The sequence below is a fragment of the Vigna unguiculata genome, chromosome 8 (assembly GCF_037176805.1).
Source record: "Vigna unguiculata cultivar grain cowpea cultivar isolate G323 ecotype 2 chromosome 8, ASM3717680v1, whole genome shotgun sequence".
Classification (NCBI taxonomy): Eukaryota; Viridiplantae; Streptophyta; class Magnoliopsida; order Fabales; family Fabaceae; genus Vigna; species Vigna unguiculata.
In genome coordinates, this window is record NC_140799.1 from 4,686,639 (window position 1) to 4,699,723 (window position 13,085).

The window sequence follows — 13,085 nt, forward strand, 5'->3', positions numbered from 1 at the left end:
AATCATCAAGTTTAGAGATAGAATTTGCATACCTGCATAAGAGGAGTTGAGAAAGTTGATAATGGAGGAAGCTCATAAAAGTAGCTTAAGTATTCATCCAGGTGCTACAAAGATGTATCAAGACTTGAAGAAAATGTTTTGGTGGTCTGGGATGAAGAAAGCAGTGGTGGAGTTCGTCGCACGTTGTCTAGTGTGTCAGAAAACAAAAGTTGAACATAGAAAGCCTTATGGGGAACTACAATCCTTAGATGTCCCAGAATGGAAATGGGAAAGCATATCCATGGATTTTGTGACAGGTTTACCAAAGACTGTGTCTGGTCATGATGCAATTTGGGTCATTGTGGATAGGTTAACAAAATCTGCTCACTTTCTACCTATTAATATTAGATTTTCTTTAGAAAAGTTAACTCATTTGTACATAAAAGAAATTATCAAACTACATGGAGTACCTTCTAGTATAATTTCTGATAGAGACCCTCGTTTCACCTCTAGATTTTTGGATAGCTTACAAAAAGCCTTGGGAACAAAAGTTAGGCTCAGTTCAGCTTATCACCCTCAAACTGATGGACAATCGGAAAGGACTATCCAATCTTTAGAAGACTTGTTGAGAGCCTGTGTTTTAGAACAAACAGAAAGTTGGGATCAATTTCTACCACTTATAGAGTTCACTTATAACAACAGTTTCTGATGAGCATATCATATATAGATATATTCATGCATTAGTTTAGGACATTTTTATTCATTTGTGCATTATTTGACTCATTTCATCATGCATTATCTAGTTTCGGATCATACATTTGGATTTGTGTGTTGTTTGTGTAAACAGGTCTGAAAGGAGTAAGTTAGACGCAAAACAGTATGTTCCACAAGTGCCTGGTGGAGTCTTCCACGACTTGTGGATGTGAGTTCAGAAGATGCAAGTTTCAAAACAGTTTGTTCCATAGGTGTCTGGTGGATTTTTCCACGACCTGTGATTTTGACTTTAGAAGATCATGCGCAAAACGGAGTGTTCCATAGGTGACCTGTGGATTTTTTCACAACCTGTGGATTTTCTAGCGAGAAAATTAAAGATTACGTGGACTCAAAAAGATTTAAAAGAAAAAGAAAATATAAAGAGGAGCGATATGGGGAAACGGTTGGAGGAGAGAGAAAGTGATCTCAACAAAGAGGAACGTGGAGGAAATATAAAGGGAAGCGTTCACGGAAAAGAAACATCTTCTTCTTCCTCTTGTTTTTCATCTGTTTTGGCTACCGTATAGAGATTTTATTTTCAGTATGCAGAACTAATTTCATTTTGTTGGAGGATTGATATAAGACTTTGGATTATAGGTTTTACTCTTTACATTTGATGTTTTATTAATGTTCTTCATCTCAGTGCTCTGTTTATGGTTTTATCGTTTATTTATGAGCAATTTCACAATTGGGAAATTGGGGATTGCTTGCGATTATAAACAAGACAGGTTAGATTATGTCACAATTGGGAAATTGGGCATATCTAATTAGTTTGCAATAGAGATTATTATTGATTTTTTCATGATTTTATTGAATTTTTGTAAACTGACCTAAGGAATTGGGGGTTCAAATTCAATAAATAGATTTTACCTACTAAGGGATTAGGGGTAAAACAGCTCTCAGTAAACTCAAGTGGATGATTACATTACTTGCATCAATGGAAAAGGAGTAGAATTTTATAGGAAAAAGTACGAAATCAATCCTCTAACGATTCTTCTCTTGATTCAAGTTTTTGTTATAACTTTTATGCTTGCAAGTACATTGATTCACATTTGCTCAAAATTATGTAAATTAGGAATCATTCAACAAATCAATCCCAGAGGACGATATTTTATTACTACGTTAACGATTGGTTCACTTGCCAAACGTTCATCAGTTTCCACTCAAGCATAGGAATGGCTCCATATGAGGCTCTATATGGGAGAAGATGTAGAACCCCGTTGTGTTGGTATGAGAATGGAAATTCCTTAATTTTGGGTCTAGAGGTAATTCAACAAGCAACTGAGAAGATTAAAATGATCAGGGAAAAGATGAAAACTTCTAAAGATAGGCAGAAAAGTTACTATGACAAACGAAGGAAACTCATGAAGTTTGAAGAAGGAGATCATGTTTTCTTCAAAGTTACACCTGTAACTGGGGTTGGTAGAGCTCTCAAATCTAGAAAACTTACACCAAAATTCAGAGGTCCTTATCTGTCGCAACCGGGATCGCGACGGACGACGAACCAAAAAAGAAAACGGGTTCGAAAAAGAGATTTGGAGTCGCCACCATAGTTATTATGGAAAACTATGGAAAACCATAAAAATAAAACAAGTCTGCGAAAAACCAGATTTTGGATCCGGAAGTCGGTTACGCGTAGGGAAGGTGTTAGCACCCTACTGCGCCCGCCCGAGGGCGGTACCTTTAATTAAAAATGCAAAGTTGATGTGGTTTTCAAAATATTAATTTTCCCCAAAATTAATAAGACAAAAATGCTAAAAGAAACAAAATATTTTTTTTAATTTTTTGGGCCCGACAAGGATTGACCTTGGTCTTACGTATTCTCTTTCAAAATGAGAAATCAAGGTTACGTAGTTCTTTAAAAGATGAAAAACAATTGAGAAAATAATTTGATTTTTTGGAGGTGAACCTGACAAGGACCAGTCTTGTTCCTACGTATCTCACAATGGAGAATCAAGGATCATGTAGTTCTTAAAAATATATTTAGTTGTTTGAAAATATTGATATTTTTATAGTTTTGAAATTTTATATTTTTTTGTATTTTTTAGTTGAAAATACGTGTCACACGACGCGAACGGTCGGACAGACACTAAAAGAGAAAGAAAATAATTTTGGTATTTTTGAAAATAAGTGTCACACGGTGCGAGCGACCGGACGGACACAATGAAGTGAAAGAGAACGTTTTTATTTTTTTGATTTTCTATTTTTTGCAAATTTTTTATAATTTTCAAATATATTTGTTTTTTTTAAAATAAAAATAAATAAAAAAGAAGATAAATAAATAAAAGGATGAAGATGCCGCTGCCGCAAGTCCCACGGCCGGCGAGACACGCCGCTGTCTACACCAGCCACCAACGGAAGCATCGCCGGCGAGAACCCAACTCCGCGAATCGTCTCCTTTCTCGTTTCTTCTCCCGCACGCGAGGTTCCTTCGTCGCACCTCTGTAGCCAACCATGACTCGCCGCCACCGTACCGGCGCGATTGGGGACAAGCGAGCACCATGGAAGCCCAACCCCTGGCCTTCGCGACCCAGATCGCCACCGCTGCTCCCCAAGCCTTTCATTCTTCTTCTTGCGCGAGTCACCAAGGTTTGGAATCCGCATCACCGAGCCCCACTACAGCGCCCCCAACCGAGCCCCACTCTCTTTCTCCTCTGTTTTTGATTGAAAGTCTGTGATTGGGGAAGATTAAAACGAGAGTCTTTGGTGCCAGAATGGAATGGGGTTTCGGTTTGGTTTGAATGGAGATTTTCTGTTCTTTGATTGAATGATAAAGATGATAACAGATGGAAGAGTGCGGGGGATAGTGATGATGATTTTAGTGTCCAGGAGTGTATAGAATACGAAGAGGGTGTGGGTTACAGGTTGGTGAGATCAAGAACGAAGTTCGTACTGTGTGTGAATATGCGCTATCGGTGGATTGTTTGTGAACAATGGTGAAGCGGGGAGGATAATGGTAACGTGTGTATATCTGGATCTCGTAGAAGATGGGGATGGTGGTTTGGTGGATTTTCTGGCCTGGGTGTGAGAGACGCGTGTGGTGCTGGTTCAGTGGTGAAGTGCGTGTACTTGATTTTCTGAGTGCAGGTTGGAATCGGAGGTTAATCAATGTGGGGGTCAAGGATTGTTATGAATGGTGGTTCTCTTGTTTTAATTATTTTGTGCAGGTTGGAAGATGGAAAGGATTATGATAGCCATGATAATTGTACGAGAACGGTGATGCTCGCATTTTTGATGAAGCATATCTTGTTTTCCAGACTCAAAACAACAACAAAGAGCACAATATATTTGACTCAGAGAGATGAAACCCAATAAACATACTCAGATCATGCATATTCACAGATAGACATTGAGGATGAAACATACCAATGTATCGAGTCCAACACACGAACACATTATGCTCACACGTTCATTTATTCAAGATTGGGTGCTTACCTCTTGCAGCTGCTTGTCCCAATATCACTCTTATCTTCCTGTCTCTCCTCCCGTTCCCATTCTTCCAATTCTCTTCTGTTCCGTTTTTTTGTTCCCCTTTTTGCTCTCCGTGATATTGTGAAACTGTGTTCTCTCCTCCTCTCAGAATGTTCTTTTTTCTTTTATTTATGTGATCCTCTCAGAATGTTCTTTTTTCTTTTATTTATGTGATCCTCTCTGTTTGTTCATGGTAAGGTGGGAAGTGGCGGTTGCTTTCTTCTCTTGCCCAATATCCAGCAGAGCCACTTCAATCAATCCATGCCTCTCCGATCAGTCACCATTGCATCCCTTATTTGTATGGTAACTTGCAGCATCGCATTCCAGGGTATCAAATTAGGAAAGGGCTGGTCTACTAACTGCAGAGAAATTAAATGCCTATGCCTTCCTTTTTCAAATCTTTGTTCTATTGTTTTTCGTTTTGCTCTTTTTCTTTCTTTTTTTTTTTTCAGATCTGTTTTTCTTTTCACTTTTTTTTTTTAATCCGTTTTTAAATTAATAGATAGTAATAAAATAAAATAAATATGAAGAAAATTGAAAACAAAGAAAGAAGAAAGAAAAAAAAGAAAAGATAAAATAAAATAAAATAAAAATAAATAAAATAATAATAATAATAAATAAATAAATAAATAAATAAGTAAAAATAATAATAATAAAAGGAATATATATATATATATATATATATATATATATTATAATCTGGACAAAATTGGGTGTTGACATTATCAAATCCTTAAAAGAACTGGTTCAGTCGCATACCAAATTGCTTTACCTCCAAACCTTTCAAAACTTCATAATGTTTTTCATGTGTCTCAACTTCGTAAATATATTCATGACCCTTTTCATGTGATAGAACCTGATGTAGTACAAATACGAGAAAACCTTACTTATGATGTGCTTCCTGTAAGGATTGGAGATCGAAGGATTAAACAACTTCGAGGAAAGGACATACCTTTGGTAAAGGTATTGTGGAATCAACAAGATGAAGGTGATGCAACTTGGGAATTAGAAAGTAATATGTGAGAGATGTATCCCCATCTTTTTACAACCACGTGAATTTCGAGGACGAAATTCCTAAAAGGAGGGGAGAAATGTAACATCCCTATTTTTTTAATAAACTGTATTATTTATTTTAAATAAAACAATTAGAAAATCTTCTATTTTTACTAATGTTTTATATTTTATTAAGATGTAGTTTAAACATTAAAAATATATTTTATCATGATATACTTTTTACTTATTAAAAATAATTATAAGAAGAAAACAAAACTAATAAAATATGTGTATATATATATTAAAAAAATTAGGTAAAAAAAAAATATATATATATATATATATATATATAATATAAATTAAAATATTATTAATAGGTGTGTGTAAAAAAAATGAATGAGATAAGAAGAAGATAAGAAGATTATGAGAAAAGATAAGAAGGAAAGAAAAAAAAAGAGATAAACATTATCTCTTAATTAATGAAAGTCAGGAGTTTTGGATAAAAACAACCACATGCACATGACTTGGCTTATATATATATATATATATATATATATATATATATATATATATATATATATATATGTATGTATGGAGTGAGGTTACGTGAAAGTTGTTGGTTATATATTCTTTCATATATGAGTTATAGTCATGGTTATTGAGAGATTGTGGTTCTATATGGTTATATGACATTAGTCTTACACATATAAGACCTTAGACACCACTTTTACACCAAAACCTTAAGGCAATGTTGTTATGGGTCTTTATTCTTATATAATGTTTAACTTTGTCTTTTCTATCCAATGTGGGACTTTTTGACTCACACTTGGACTTTTCCCAACAATCTCCCCCCCTCAAGGGTGAGTAGATTGTGGTTCTATATGGTTATATGACATTAGTCTTACACATATAAGACCTTAGACACCACTTTTACACCAAAACCTTAAGGCAATGTTGTTATGGGTCTTTATTCTTATATAATGTTTAACTTTGTCTTTTCTATCCAATGTGTGACTTTTGACTCACACTTGGAGAAAGAAGGAGAAAGAAAAAGAGAAAGAGAAAGAAAGGAGAGAGAGAAAGAGAAAGAAGAGAGAGAAAGAGAAAGAAGAAGAGAAAGAGAAAAATAGGGAAAGAAAGTTTAAAACAAAGATTCAAAGAGATCTAGTCCTCTTCAAATATTATTAGTGTGTTGTTCAATCAATAAGGTAAGGGGGAGTGAGGTTAAACTCTTTTTATATTAATCTTGATAAACTCATGGGTTTTATATTAAACTTTTATTTATTTTGACTTATATATTATTCTATTTACTCTCATTTAACTTATTTTCATTTATTATCCTTTTATATTTATTTTATTTAATCTTCAATTATGCACTGATCATGTTTATTTATTTATTTAATTTAATCTCCAATTATGTATTGATCCTGTTTATTTAATTTATTTAATTTATCTCCAGTTATGCACTGGTCCTATTTATTTAGTTTATTTAATTTATCTTCAGTTACGCATTGGTCCTATTTATTTATTTAATTTATCCCCAGTTGCGCACTAGTCCTATTTATTTATTTTATTTTATTTTATTTTATTTTTTATTTATCTCCAGTTACGCACTGATCCTATGTTTTTATTTTATTTTTTATTTATCTCCAGTTACGCACTGGTCCTATTTGTTTATTTTATTTTTATTTATCTCCAGTTACGCACTGGTCCTATTTATTTATTTTATTTTATTTTTATCTCCAGTTACGCATTGGTCCTATTTATTTATTTTATTTTATTTTTATCTCCAATTACGCACTGGTCCTATTTATTTATTTTATTTTTTATTTATCTCCAGTTACGCACTGGTCCTATTTATTTATTTTATTTTATTTTTATCTCCAGTTATGCACTGGTCCTGTTTAATTTATATTTTGTTATTATATTTATTTATAACGTTCTAATCCTTATCTAATTATTTATTTAAAGTTCTTGCTTTGATTATTATTTTATCATTATTTTATAATTAAAAATAAATAAATGTGAAGTGAAAGTAAATATTATTTTATTCGGTGAGCTTGGATAGAAGAAAATTGCATGTACATTTTATCGTTGTTTTATATTCTTTGTGTATAGTTTATACAATGACATGAATTGATAGTCATCACATTTTATGAACTTCAAAAATATCCAAGAGTATGTCAGTTAAGTAAGAGTTAAGTCTGGTTTCAATAAGTTTGGATTAAACCAGTGTCAGAGTGGTTGTATTTGGGAAGTCACAGTTTGGTACACTACGGGATGAAAGGTAGGGACCTTGGTGGGGTCTAAGGAAGTTTTACCAAGTAGGTGAATATCTGGATAGTTCAGAATAGCGCACTAGACTAGGATATTCATAGGCCAAACTTGGGACTATCCGATACCTGCTCGGCATCGCCAAGGTTAGGTAGTGAGTATATATCTCTTTTGTGAGCCGATGAATGACTATCCGATACTTGCTGATTTTGGAATGACTCACGGTTTCATCAGTCTCACTCATGGTTCTTTTGCTCATTAAATAAGTTCTTATCCACTTCATCATTGTTAAAATAGGTTTATCTCTAGCTAACAATATAATGTTATTAAATGATTCTGGAAGATTATTCATAAGTACATCACACTTAGGATGTGAGCTAAATGCATTCTTGCGCCAACATTTTGTGGAAATACTTACTAACCAGTTATGTGCATCTGGATTAATCTTTTTCGACTTTTCCATTTTAGCCTCTCGTGCTTGGTAATAGGTAGCTTTTGCAGTTGCCATCATCAAAAACCATTCCTTCAAACTTTTTTTTGTAGTTATTGTAGAGAGATGCAGACAAAATTTAGGCTCAACACCTTCTAATATTTGATAAAAAATAGGCATCAAACCCTGCCAATTAGTCAAGTCAAATTAGTTATAACTCATACAACAAAAATCATTAAGTTTCATTAGACATAAAACTTATACCTTTTGTTGATCAAGAATGAAAACCCATTTATTTGTCTGCATAACACTAATATCATCCAATAGGAGAGTTAGGAACCACCCCAATGTTTCTTTACCCTCATTTTCAACCACCACAAAAGCAAGGGAAAAGTATTGGTCATTATGATCTCGTCCTACAACAACCAATGATTAACACTCATCAACAGAAATAAAAGGCCTACAACCACCCAAGAAGCCCTTCTTGCAACCATCAAGGCACATGTAAACGCTTTTAAATTTTGGTTGAAAGTTGGGAATAGGTTCACTTAATTTAGTCTTACAAGATGTTCCACTCCCAACTTTCTTCAATTTTGCCATGTAATCAAATGGCGATGAATATTGTTTAGCTCCATCTCCTTTTTTTCCAATTCTTTGTGCTTGGCTTGCAAAGCTGTCCATGGACTGATTCCAGTGTTGTGAGACTTCTTAATGTCATCCATTATCTGGTTTGCTAACATATTTCCCACATTTCTAAATTTATCCATCATCACTTTGGATACAGTCTTTATGTTGCCATTCTTGTTGTTAACAACTCTTGCACATTGATGTACATCAACCAATATTTTAACTAAAATTATGACATGAACCAACTTTACTAACCAAAATGATAAACCCACATCTTTTGTTTTTCAAACAACTCATTCAAACTCTATCATTTTTTCACAAATTCAACTTGTTTATCATTTAAAACGGCATGCTCTTTAATTGCTTATTTAGCCTCTTTTAATGAACAAAATTTCATTTCAAATTTAAACTTAAAGTTTTTACACATATCATCACTTTTGTACTTTGAGAAGTTGTCATTCCATTCAATATCACTACCCAAATCTTCATTGTTGTATTCCTCATCTATTCCATGCTCCCTAAAGCTTTTATTTGCTTAGAACTTCATCAATCTTTCTACGAGGTCTATCAGCCATCCCAAAATCATCATCTCTATCTTGGCATAGTTTTGCATCACTACCATCCAAACCCATATCTTCAACTACCCTTGATAATCAATATTAGCACCCTCACCAACCTCTCCATGCTCCCCACGCTCACCAAGATCATCCTCACTTTCCACATCAACACCAACCTCTTTATGAAACTCAACACTCTTACCTTCCACACCAGCATCACCCTCATCAATCTCAACGCCTTCACCTTCCACACCAACCTCACCTTCCTCTTCAATCTCAACACCCTCACCTTCAACCCCATTACTTGTACCACCTTCAATGAACTCTACAAACTCAATGTTTAATGTTTCATTAATTATATTTTCAACATAAATATCTACTTCATCTCTTCTTTGCTCTACATAATTGACTAACTCCATGACATCCTTTCAAAATAAGGAGTTTCAAATTGTTGTCCATGCTTCCCTTATTAGGCTTCCACCATAACTTGAAATCACGAACATGTTTAAACTCCCTTACAATAGCTAAAACTTTAAAATAGGACCACAATATTTGGATCAACATTATGTATCCTATGTTTCTCCTCACCATGTAACGCAACTTCTTGGCCCTCACAAATTTACCCATATGGTGAATTATTACAAAGAACCCCATTTCCTACAATGTCAAAAATTGATTCAAATAGGTTTCAAACAATTTCATTCATGTGACTCAAATATGAAAACCAATTCTGACTAACTCCAATAACATCAATTAATCCCCAATTTATTCTTCAAAAAATCAAAGAACCATAAAAAACATATTTAATTCCACAAATGAAAATCCTATATATATCATTGCCTCCATTCTCGCAGTCACATTCACAACGGCACACCACCATCACACTAGCTGGTGTGTATGAACAAAAGAAGAAGAGATCAAAATCAAATATGCATACCACCCTCACAGTCGCACACCACCCTCACAATCGCACACCATCTTTACTATTTCTTCTTAGCTTCAATATTGTAGTTTAAAAAAACAAATTAAAAATACATGTTTTTTAAAATCTAAATAATCACAACTATGAAATAAAATATAGGCCATGTCATATATTTGTTTTCCAAACTCAGCACAAATTTAACGTCGTGTTAAATGGAGGATTTTTCCTATCATTTCGAAAGTTTAGGAATCATTTTTATATGAACTTTGAGAGAGGGATGATTTCCAATTTGGCATGTAAGTATATGGAAAAAAACATACTTAACCATTTAATGTAAATGAATGTAGTGTTAGTATTCATAAAAAAATCAAGGCTAAATTATTCTTTTTGTCCTTATTTTTGTCAAGTCTCGAGTTTTTTTTGTTTCAATTTGGTCTTGATTCTTTAAAATTGATTTAATTTGGTATCTATAGTTAGTTTTTCACAAACAGTGTTAAAGTCAGTGTCATGTGTCAATTTGTGGATTTTTTGAATTTAACACCGTTTATGAAAAACTAACGACAATGACCAAATTGAATCACTTTTAAAAAAATCATGACCAAATTGAGAGAAAAATAATCTGAAAGACCAATTTGATACTTTTTTAAAATATAAGGACCAAAAAATAATTTACCAAATATCAAAGAATGAATCTTGATTCGGTAATAACAAAAGTTGATATTTTTAATCATATGTGTATTGTACGGCCTATCGGTGGATCGGCCTAACAGACCAAACTCAAGCGGTCACATGTTGCCCGCTACGGATGTACCTTGTAGCAGACCCCGGGGCGACCGGGCCATCAGTCAGACAAGTTAAACACCTACTTTAATCTCCGTTTAAAACTACTTCTCACCTTTCAAAGATAACCCGCCAGGCCACGCGACCTTCGGTCGGCCGGCCAAATGGAAAACTGGACCAATCAGCCAAATTAATTAAAATAAAGCAAGTCAGTAATCATAATTAAAATGCCATTGGGCCGCGATTAAGGAGCCCTAATCACAGGCCCACACCGGAAACTATAAATAGGGTCTCAAGGTAGGTTGGTGGGGATCTTTAATTCGCATTTATTACAGCAGTTATAATTATCAACCAATCGACCTTAAAACTGACTTAAGCATCGGAGCCTTTTAGACAGGTACACCGATCGCCCGTCCGACCGACCGAGGAAGAAGGAAGATTGTGTAGAGCGGAGGATACAGTAGATTACTTGAGAAGACCGCATAGAGGAGAAAGAGGAATAATTTGAGTGTTAACAATAGGTGCTTGGTCCCTACACCTGAAACAATCTGATTTATATAATTTATATATTATAATGTAAAAACTACAAAAGTAAAAATATCATAAATACAATAATACTTGTTGATAATAGAAGTGATCATGTCGTTAAATCACTTGACAAGTGAGTTGTCAATATTGAGTTTCCTATTGATAATATAAATTTAATAAATATTAAACTATATAGTTAATGATTTTTTTTTTTTACTATTAGGGTAAAATGTTTCTATATGATTTATTTTTGTTTATTTTACTTGTAGGACTAGTAAAGATATTACTTATGTAAAATGTAATAATTTTCAATATGAATTCTGAACAAAAACACAACTATTGTGTGAAGTGTCTAATCGATCAACGTAATAATATATATTATTTAAAAGGATAGTACAAAGTTAATTTTGTATAAGTTAGATCTATAAATTAATGGTTGATATCTTATGTATGATGATATTTTTTACATCAGTGATGATAAACGGAATTGGTGGAATGTGTTTTTAAAATAAAGTTTGTTTACTTTTTTTTCAACCACTTTTGATTATAATTAGATGGCATGGCATCCTTGGACAATGTAACTAAATTCATACAAGTTCTACCTTAGTAAATTTTGTTTTCTATAATTAATATTGTAACTAAATTTCCATAACCGTATATTATGAAATAATATTGTTTTCTATATGTTAGCGTAAACACATGCACTATCGTGCACATATATATATATATATATATATATATATATATATATATATATATATGTATTTTTAAACATGCGTGATATTATATTATTAGTAAGTAATGATATTGTCATGTTATTAAGTTAATATATAACATAAAATTATATTTAGTAAAAATAAAGTGAAATATATCATAAAAAAGAGAAAATAATGATTGATAAATAGGAAAAAAAAGAAGAAACATATATAGACGATTTGATAAAAAGTTTGTAAAAATAACAGTCAATTTTCAAAAATTTAATAAATAATTATATTTTAAAAGATAAAATTAAAATTTTGAAATGTGGATATAAAAGAAGGAATCATCTTTATATATCGTTATAGATTCTCTTGTATGAATTTTAGGAGAACGATAATATAAACCTTTTAGATTTTCTTAATCAACTTACTTTAAAAACAAATATATAAGTTTAGCTAAAACTAAAGATTATTCGTTATAATCATTATCTATACTTCCATTACATAAATGTTTAAGATAACATAGACCGTATTATCTCACAATCAAATTGTTTAGTTTTAACACGTTCTCATAAACATGATTTAGAAACAAATATGCTAGTTTACTAAAATTGAATGTGATAAAAATTAAAAATTACCTAAATTATTGTAACAGAAATCGTTAATACAAGATTACCTCATGATCGGATAGTATAACTTTAACATCATTTTCTCTACTACAACCTAAGGTATTATCTATTTTTACATTATTTTAGAAGTCAATGTTAAAAGTGTATACAAAATTTATAAAATTTTCAAATTTTAAATCGATATCTTTTTAGCCAATGTATGATGTAAAGTCACTTTTATATATATATATATATATATATATATATATATATATATATATATATATATATATATATTTTGGTGTCTTATTCTTTAAGACCTAGAAAATTCATATAAATAATAATTAATAAAGTAAAAGTAATGGCGAGTTGGAAATATCTTAAAAGAGTTCCTTGATAATCTTTAGGTAAGCAATAGTGCTAGTTCAAGTGGTTGAGAATACTTAATTATGTGGAAAGAACTTA